Source organism: Polypterus senegalus, chromosome 12 (genome assembly GCF_016835505.1).
Source record: "Polypterus senegalus isolate Bchr_013 chromosome 12, ASM1683550v1, whole genome shotgun sequence".
In the NCBI taxonomy this organism is placed as follows: Eukaryota; Metazoa; Chordata; class Cladistia; order Polypteriformes; family Polypteridae; genus Polypterus; species Polypterus senegalus.
Genome location: NC_053165.1, coordinates 36,239,204 through 36,248,644, shown reverse-complemented (window position 1 = coordinate 36,248,644; position 9,441 = coordinate 36,239,204).

Sequence of the window (9,441 nt, the reverse complement as noted above, 5' to 3'; positions counted from 1 at the left end):
CATCTCCAGACAGAGAAGCAGCTTCAGTGACAGACTGCTTTCACTGTCCTGCTGAGATAGTTCCTCCCCCACACTATGCGACTCTTAAATTCCACCCAGGGAGGTAAAAGTTAACATTATACAAAGTTATCGTCTGTTATACCTTAATTTTAATCACTCTTTCATTTATTATTGTTTATTTTTATCAGTATGCTGCTGCTTGAGTATGTGAATTTCCCCTTAGGATTAATAAAGTATCTATCTATCTATCTATCTATCTATCTATCTATCTATCTATCTATCTATCTATCTATCTATCTATCTATCTATCTATCTATCTATCTATCTATCTATCTATCATTTAACAAAGTCTTTGATTAACTTCCTGTACTCCTCCTCCTGCCCACTCCTGATGCTGCCCAAAATAGCAGTGTCGTCAGCAAAGTTTTGCACGTGGCAGGACTCCGAATCGTATTGGAAGTCTGATGTATATAGGCTGAACAGGACCGGAGAAAGTACAGTCCCCTGCGGTGCTCCTGTGTTGCTGAACCCAATGTCAGACCTGCAGTTCCCGAAATGCACATACTGAGGTCTGTCTGTAAGATAGTCCACGATCCATGCCACCAGGTGTGAATCTACTCCCATCTTTGTCAGCTTGTCCCTAAGGACCAGAGGTTGGATGGTGTTGAAGGAGCTAGAGAAGTCCAAAAACATAATTCTTACAGCACCACTGCCTCTGTCCAAGTGGGAGAGGGATCGGTGTAGCATATAGATGATGGCATCCTCCACTCCCACCTTCTCCTGGTATGCGAACTGCAGAGAGTCGAGGGCGTGGCGGACCTGTGGCCTCAGGTGGTGAAGCTGCAGCTGCTCCATGGTCTTCATCACATGTGACGTCAAAGCAACAGGCCGGAATTCATTCAACTCACTAGGACGTAATACCTTTGGGACTGGGGTGATGCAAGATGTTTTCTAAAGCCTCAGGACTCTCCAATGTTCCAAGCTCAGGTTGAAGATGTGCTGTAGAGGACTCCCCAGTTCCTGCACACAGGCCTTCAGCAGTCGTGGCGATACTCCATCTGGACCCACTGCTTTGCTGGCACGAAGTCTCCTCAGCACTCTGCTCACCTGCGCTGCTGTAATTGTGGGTGGGGATGTCTCTCCTATGCTGGTAACAGCAGAAGGATGGTTGGAGGATGCAGTATTCCGAGGTGATAGTGAGTTAGAGTGGTCAAACCTGTTAAAGAAGTTGTTCATTTGGTTTGCTTTCTCCACGTCTCTCTCGATGGTGGCACCCCGCTTCGAGCTCCGCCAGTGATGATCTTCATCCCATCCCACACTTCCTTCATGCTGTTATTTTGCAACTTCTGCTCCAGCTTTCTCCTGTACTGCCCCTTCGCCCCTTTTACCCTGAGCTGGACTCGGAGTTCCTTCTTCCTGCGCTTGAGCTCATGCTGTATCACCGCCTTTAAAAGCCCTTTTCTTCTGGTTCAAAAGGCCCTTGATGTCACTTGTAATCCATGGCTTGTTGTTAGCATAGCAGCGTACTGTTCTTACTGGAACTACAATGTCCATACAGAAGTTGATGTAATCAGTTGTGCAATCAACAGCCTCTTCAATGTTCTCACTATGTGACCCCTGCAGTATATCCCAGTCTGTAGTTCCCAAGCAGTCTCTCAGAGCCTGCTCTGCCTCAGGGGACCACTTCCTGAATAATTGTGTGAATGCTGGTAGCGCCTTCACTCTTGGTTTGTAGTGAGGCTGAAGCAGAACCAGGTTATGATCTGCTTTCCCAAGTGCAGGCAGTGGGGTGGCGCTGTATGCGTCTTTAGCATTTGCATACAATAGGTCAATAGTCCACGTACTGGGAGAAGGCAGGCAATGTTTTGTCCAGCGTTACATGGTTAAAGTCTCCAGCGATTAGCCCAAGCGCCTCAGGGTGCTGCGTTTGTAACTTAGCAACAGCGGAATGGATGACATCACTCGCTATCTCCGCGTTCGCTCAAGGAGGGATGTAAACAATAACAAAAATCATGTGTCCAAACTCTCTTGGCAAGTAATAGGCCAACAGTTCGATGACCCTTCAGCAAGTGGAGATTTTAAAGTTTACATGTCCTGAGTTGCACCACTTTGTATTGACATAGAGAGCGACACCCCCTCCTTTCTTCTTACCACAGGTATTTGCGTCTCTGTCCTCTCTAACTGTGCTAAAACCAGCTTCACGTTATCATCTGGGATGGTAGTTGTTAGCCACGTTTCACTAAAACACAGCAAGCTGCATTCTCTATAGGTTCTGACATTTTTCACCAGCGCAGCCAGTTCGTTGATCTTATTTGGTAGTAAGTTCACATTTCCCAGGATCACAGAAGGCACCGATGGTTTATAGCGCCACTTTCTCGCAAGCTGCTTGGCTTTTATCTTATCTTTTATCTCAGCGCCGGCTCCGCTGCCCCGATATCGTCTTCTTACCTTGTCAGGTAAATTTACAGCTAGAGACAATAAAATTCTACCTCAAACTTTTCGTCAAGCATTAATTACAGCAGAAATTTGGGTTTGGCCCGAACATTTGTACATGGATCAAATTACTGTATACTAGTCTAGAAGCTTCAGTTTGTATCAACAACATTACAGGGTTGCCTCTTGTCACCACTGCTTTTTGCAATCTCCGGAGTCACTGGCAGTTCACTGTCTAAATACTTATGAGATAAAGAGGATTGATAAAGAAGGACTTGAACAGAAAATTTCTCTATATGCAGATGATATGATACTGTACATATCAGATCCACAAAAGTACTGTGCCTGCAGTCCTAACAGCACTAACAGAATTTCAAAAGATTTCTAGTCTCAGGAATAATTTGAATAAAAGTGTGCTCTTTCCAGTGAATTCTCAAGCATACAGTATTAGATTAGACACCTTCCCTTTTTTCATTGCTGATCAGTTTAAATACCTGGGGGCAAATATCACAAGTAAACATAACACTCTTTATCAACAAAATTTTACCATCTGTATGGAAAAAAATTAAACAAGACTTGCAAAGATGGTCTACCCTACATCTCATTCTAGCCGGAAGAATTAACATTGTTAAGTTGTTATCCTTCCTAACCTTCTTTTTTATTTGAAAACATTCCAATATACATTAATAAATATATTTTTTTAAGAAATTAGATTCAACCATAACCTCATTTATTTGGAGTTCAAAACATCCACATATCCAAAAGGCGACCCCACAAAGACCTAAGGCGGAAGGTGATATGGCTCTACTTAATTTTCAGTTTCATTACTAGGCAACAAATATACAAGCTATAGAAAACTGGACATGGACAGAAATAGATGAACATACAGAGGCTTGGTTTGCAATAGAAAGTAAATCCTGAAGTGCTTCTTTATATGACAACACAATGTAACCAATGTAGGAAGTATTTTAAGATAGAGAAGCTTTAATCTGTGGCACCTCTGCACGAGAACCACCTTTTTCCACCCTTTCAAACGTACGCAGTTTTTAATATCTGGAAAACATTCGGGATTAAATCACTTAAAGACCTGTACATAGACAATGTCTTTGCATTCTATAAATAATTACACTTTCCAGTAACACATTTCTTTCACTACTTCCAAATTAGAAACTTTCTTAAACAAAAATTACCCAATTTTCCTCATGTTCCACCTACCTCTATGCCAGAAAAAATATTGACCAGTCTTGAGGGCTCAGACAGCATCTCTGTAATATATAAAACAATTTTACAGTCCCTCTCTTTCAACGCTCCAAGAGTACAGTGGGGAAAGGATCTTTCACTAAACATCTCAGAAAAGGAGTGGAAGGTAGCAATGCACAGAATTCACTCAAGCTCCATATGCACAAAGCATAAGATTATTCAACTAAAAATTATATATTGAGCACATTTCTCTTATTTTAAATTGTCCAAAATGTTTCCAGGGCAGGATCCAAGCTGTGAAAATTACAATCAAGTTCCAGCCTCACTGGGCCACATGTTTTGGATGAGCACCGAATTAACATCGTTCTGGACCAAAATCTTTAAATGCCTTGGTGTCACTATACCTCCAAATCCATTAACAGTTGTGTTTGGTGTAGTACCAGATCGGCTTAAAGTGGAGAAGGACAAACAAATTGTAATTACCTTTACTACACTATTGGCACGTAGACTTATCTTGCTCAAATGGAAGAATTCTAACTCTCCTATTTTAAGTCAGTGGGTAAGTGATGTTATATATTATCTGAAATTGGAAAAAATCTAATTCTCACTTAGGGGATCTATACAAAACTTTTTCAAAACCTGGTAGGATCTAATCCATAACATTTTAGAATAAGCATTTTAATTTAGGAAACAGAGTCAGTCCATCTATTTATTTATTCAATTTTTAATAATTTATTAATGTATCTATCTATTATCTATTATTTACTCTGCTCCTAGCTGTCTTTCTCATGGGTGGGGGTTGATTTGTTTTCAAACCTAGTTTTGTAAAACTTGACTTATTTGTATGGAATGTTATTTGATTTTAAAAGGAAAAAAGAAAGACATACATATATATATATATATATATATATATATATATATATATATATATATATATATATATATAGATAGATAGATAGATAGATAGATAGATATATACTCAGCAAAAAAGAAACGTCCTCTGACTTTCAACTGTTTTTACTTTCAGTAAACTTAATGTGTAAATATTTGTATGAACACTAAAAGAGTCAACACCATAAGACATAAACTAAAATTGTTTCACAATGTGTCCCTGAGTGAAGGGAGCCTCAAAATCAAAAGTACCAGTCAGTATCTGGTGTGGCCACCAGCTGCTTGAAGTACTGCAGTGCATCTCCTCCTCATGGACTGGACCAGATTTGTCAGTTCTTGCTGTGAGATGTTACCAAACTCTTCCACCAAGGCACCTGCAAGTTCCTGGACATTTCTGGGGGGAATGGCCCTAGCCCTCACCCTGCGATCCAACAGGTCCCAGACGTGCTCAGTTCCTTCGACGATAAACATGAATCCGTCCATCACCCCTGGTGAGACAAAACCGTGACTCATCAGTGAAGAGCACTTTTTGCCACTCCTGTCTGGTCCAGCGAAGGTGGGTTTGTGCCCATAGGCGGCGTTGTTGCTGGTGATGTCTGGTAAGGACCTGCCTTACAACAGGCCTACAAGCACTGATGGAGGGATTGTGTGTTCCTGGTGTGACTCGGGCAGTTGTTGTGGCCATCCTGTACCTGTCACGCAGGTGTGATATTCGGATGTACCGATCCTGTGCAGGTGTTGTTACACGTGGTCTTCCACTGCGAGGATAATCAGCTGTCCTTCCTGTCTCCCTGTAGCGCTGTCTTTGGCGTCTCACAGTGCGGACATGGCAATTTATTGCCCTAGCCACATCAGCAGTCCAGCATGCCTAATGCACGTTCACGCAGATGAGCAGGGACCCTGGGCATCTTTCTTTGGGTGTTTTTCACAGTCAGTAGACAAGTCTCTTTAGTGTCCTGCGTTTTTAGAACTGTGACCTTAAATGCCTACTTTCTGTAAGCTGTTAAGGTCTTAACGACCATTCCACAGGTGCATGTTAATTAATTGATTATGGTTAATTGAACATGCATGGAAAACATTGTTTAAACCCTTTACAATGAAGATCTGTAAAGTTATTTGGATTTTTAAAACATTATTGTTGAAATACACAGTCCTGGAAAAGGGACGTTTCTTTCTTTGCTGAGTATATCTAGATGGATAGATAGATATAGATTGATTGATAGATAAATATAGTGTCACACATGTGTGAATAGGAGGCAGCTAAAAGGCTTGAGTAATTGTAATGCCACATCAAACCAGGGGGGCGGCAGGTTGTGCTGACTATCTTTCTCAGTTCCTCACAGATCATTCCCGGGAAATTCCACCAGATTCCAGCACTTTGGATAACATCACTTCCAGTTCTGACCCTGATGACATCACTTCCTCTACGGGCCTTTAAAGCCACCAGCTTACCTCCAGTCTGACAGTTCTGTTTTGGACTCAGTCTTGTGAATATTTCTGTTCAATTATTTAAAACTTTCGCAACCAGGACACAATATACAGGTGGCTGCCCCAAACCTTTATGATGTCTAGTCTGAATTACTTGTTACAAAGATATATAGAGATAGATACATAGACTGGCCAGACAGAGGCACCTGAAGGAACTGAAGGCTTGTCTACTGAAAAAAATACTCCCCAACTTCTGAGACTGTCACAGAAAATCGCGATTCAGCAACCTCAACTCCACACCATGCTGCTCACTTTTAGGGCCGAGTGAGTTTTACCCCCATGCCTCGTCTTAGTGACATCCTTAATGACGAGAGAATTGGCCTGTTTCAGCTATGCAGGCGGGGTTTAAGGCTAGATCATCTCCATTGGCCCAGGCAAGCATCTCCACCCAGAACCAGTTTGACCCTCTTCGGTACCCCACTGTGTCGGCAACCCTGGGTGATGTATTTGTGATTGGACATTCTATCATATGAGACCTAAACATTTCTTGCCCGAAACAGAAATGTTTTGTTTCTTGTCTTCCCAGTGCTCATTGTTCAAGATGTTATGAGAAGAGCGCCAACAATCTTTGAAAGGTACAAGAACAGGGCAGCAGGATCCATCGTAATACATGCCGGGGTAAATGACGTGAGATGCCGACAATCGGAGGTTCTTAAGGCAGACTTAGCAGCATTTATTAATGCCATGAAGGTGAAAAACCTGGCTACAAGAATCTTCATCTTGGGTCCCTTATCTCTGGTTAGAAGATCAAATGAGTGCTGCAGTTGTCTGCTGGTATTAAACATCTGGTTGAAAGGGTTCTGCAAGGGACAAAACTTAGGGTTCGTGTACAACTGGGATCTCTTCTGGGAGAGGCCGTGTTTCTTCAGGCGGGATGGTCTGCATCTTAATTGATTTGCTGCCCAAAAAAATCTCTAAGGTAAATTGTCTCTCTTGACTACGTACTTCTAATTTTTTCCATAATGCCTTGTTAGGACATAATAACTCTGTAGCGAACTCTTCTTCAAAAGTGCACTGCACCAATACTATAATAACCAACTTCAGTTCATGTAAAAAATCCAGACAGTGCGGCATAAATGCAAATAATTTAATTATCATTTCACCTCTAGATGTGCACTTTATTTAAACTATAAAAACAGACTAGATTAAATAAAAAACCGAACAAAGCAGCGCTAATATGAATAACTTAATTACCATTTCGAACAGCCGTAACACTCTTCTGAGACCTTAAATATAGCCCTATTAAATGTTAGAGCATTAACCAAAAAGACATTTTCCATTTGCGATCTTATTAGTGATAGGAAAATGTAATGTCTCTGAAAAACGTCCAGTGAAATTTGTGAGGCTTTTGCTATATTTTTTAATCACAAAATTAATGGTATTAGAAATAATATAGTACATACCACCCCCCCCCAATACTGATCCTTTTAAACTCCAGTATTCCATTTTAAGCAAATTAAATTCTTTCACCAGGATTTATATAAAATAATTTCTCAGCTGAGACCTTCCATCTACATCCTTGACCCAATAAAAAATTTTTTTAAAGAAGTATCTGATGTGCTAACTGAGTGTTCTTGACATAGTAAATTCATCATTAGATATGACACAATGTCTTTCTTGTGTTTCTAAATGGATGAGTAGTAATTTTCTCAAACTAAATAAAGAGAAACTGGAAATCTTAGTGATAGGTGAAAATGGATATAATGAGGGTATTACAAATAAACCTAAACCATTAGGCTTAAAAGTTAAAGCAAATGGGTTATTATTGACTCTGACCTAAATTTTAAATCACATTTTAATCAATATTTTAAATATTAGCACAGCATTTTTTCACATAAGAAAATATATAGCAAAAATTAGACCTCTTATAACTTTGCAAGATGCTGAAAAATTAGTTCACGCTTTTGTTTTTAGTCGACTAGATTACTGCAATGCACTTCTCTCATGACTACCTGTTGTGATGGGAGATTTTACATATAACTTGATAAATGTTTTGTATGTCTTTATTTATAATTTAGGCAAACCAAGTGGTGAGAGGTATTCGTGTTTGCACAACCCCCCCCCCCTCCCCCTTTTTACGACTGTCTCTTTGTAATTTTATGACAGGATTTGGGGGGATGTGTCTTAAACCAGTTTGATCCCCCACACAAAGCCAGGTTAGCTTAACATATGGTCTTGGGGGGGTTGCAGGTGTTAAATGTACTATTTCTCCCATTGGTCTGAGATATGGCTGTTTGGAATTGGCTTGTCTCAGAGGCCTTTAAGTACCATGATGTCCTATTGGTTCTAGGAATTGGAGAGAACATCTATAAATGTACTTGCTCAACCACATTCTCTCTCTCTCTGACCAACATATGATGAAGAAGCATCTCTCTTGCTAACCTGTGATGATGAAGACAACACAATGAAGAGCACAGCTCAGCAGCCATATTGAACAGACATGTGGCTGAAAGCTGAGCACCAACGATGCCTTAACTAGAGACATTTTAAGTAACTGCAAGTCTGTGTGCCACCTGAATTACACATCACCATTTTATCAGGTTGTATGGTTGCCAATATTCAAATGTACTTTGAATTTTTTTATTATTTATGAATATTATCAGCAATACATTATTTTATTTGTAACTTAACTCCTGCTTGTCTTTTTACTACATCGAATTGCCTGAGGTTATAGATATAGAAGGGAAGGTGGGGATAAGTTATATACAGTGGTAAGTCTGTGAGATTAGGCATTCTAAGGCTACATATTAATAATACAATAGGGGAAAGTAGAGCAATATATATTACTCTACCAAGATAAAACACTACCCAAAAAAGACATTGATTGATTGCAACTAGTGTAGAATGCAGCTACCAGAATCTTAACTAGAAAAAGAAATTCTGAGCACATCTCTACAGTTTTGATGTCACTACATTGATTATAGGTGTCATTTAATACTGCTTATGGTTTACAAAGCCTTAAATAATCTCAATTCATTCCTATATCTCGGAATACCTTTCACCTTACACTCCAAATCGTAACCTTAGATCTTCAAATGAGTGTCTGCTTATAATTCCAAGAGCTAAACTTTAAAAGAAGTGGTGAGGAAGCCTTCTGCTGTTATGCACCTAAAATATGAAATAACTTACTGATAGAAATTTGCCAGGCTAATATGGTGGAGCACTTTTAAAAAACTGGTAAAAACCTATTACCGTAACATGGCTTTCTCATAGCTTCATTTTAGTGTAACCCTGATATTCTTGACAGCAGGTATCCATGATGCCTGGAACTGGAATCAAGGTGCTTGTCCAGTAGTCAGCTGATCGATGGCCTGATTCACGACTTGATTCCCTCTCTGGTATGGCTGGGTTCTCCTTGGAGTCAGATGATTAGTTTAACTGCAGACCTTTATCACAGTCCAATCTCTGGTTCAACTTCAAATGCTGTCA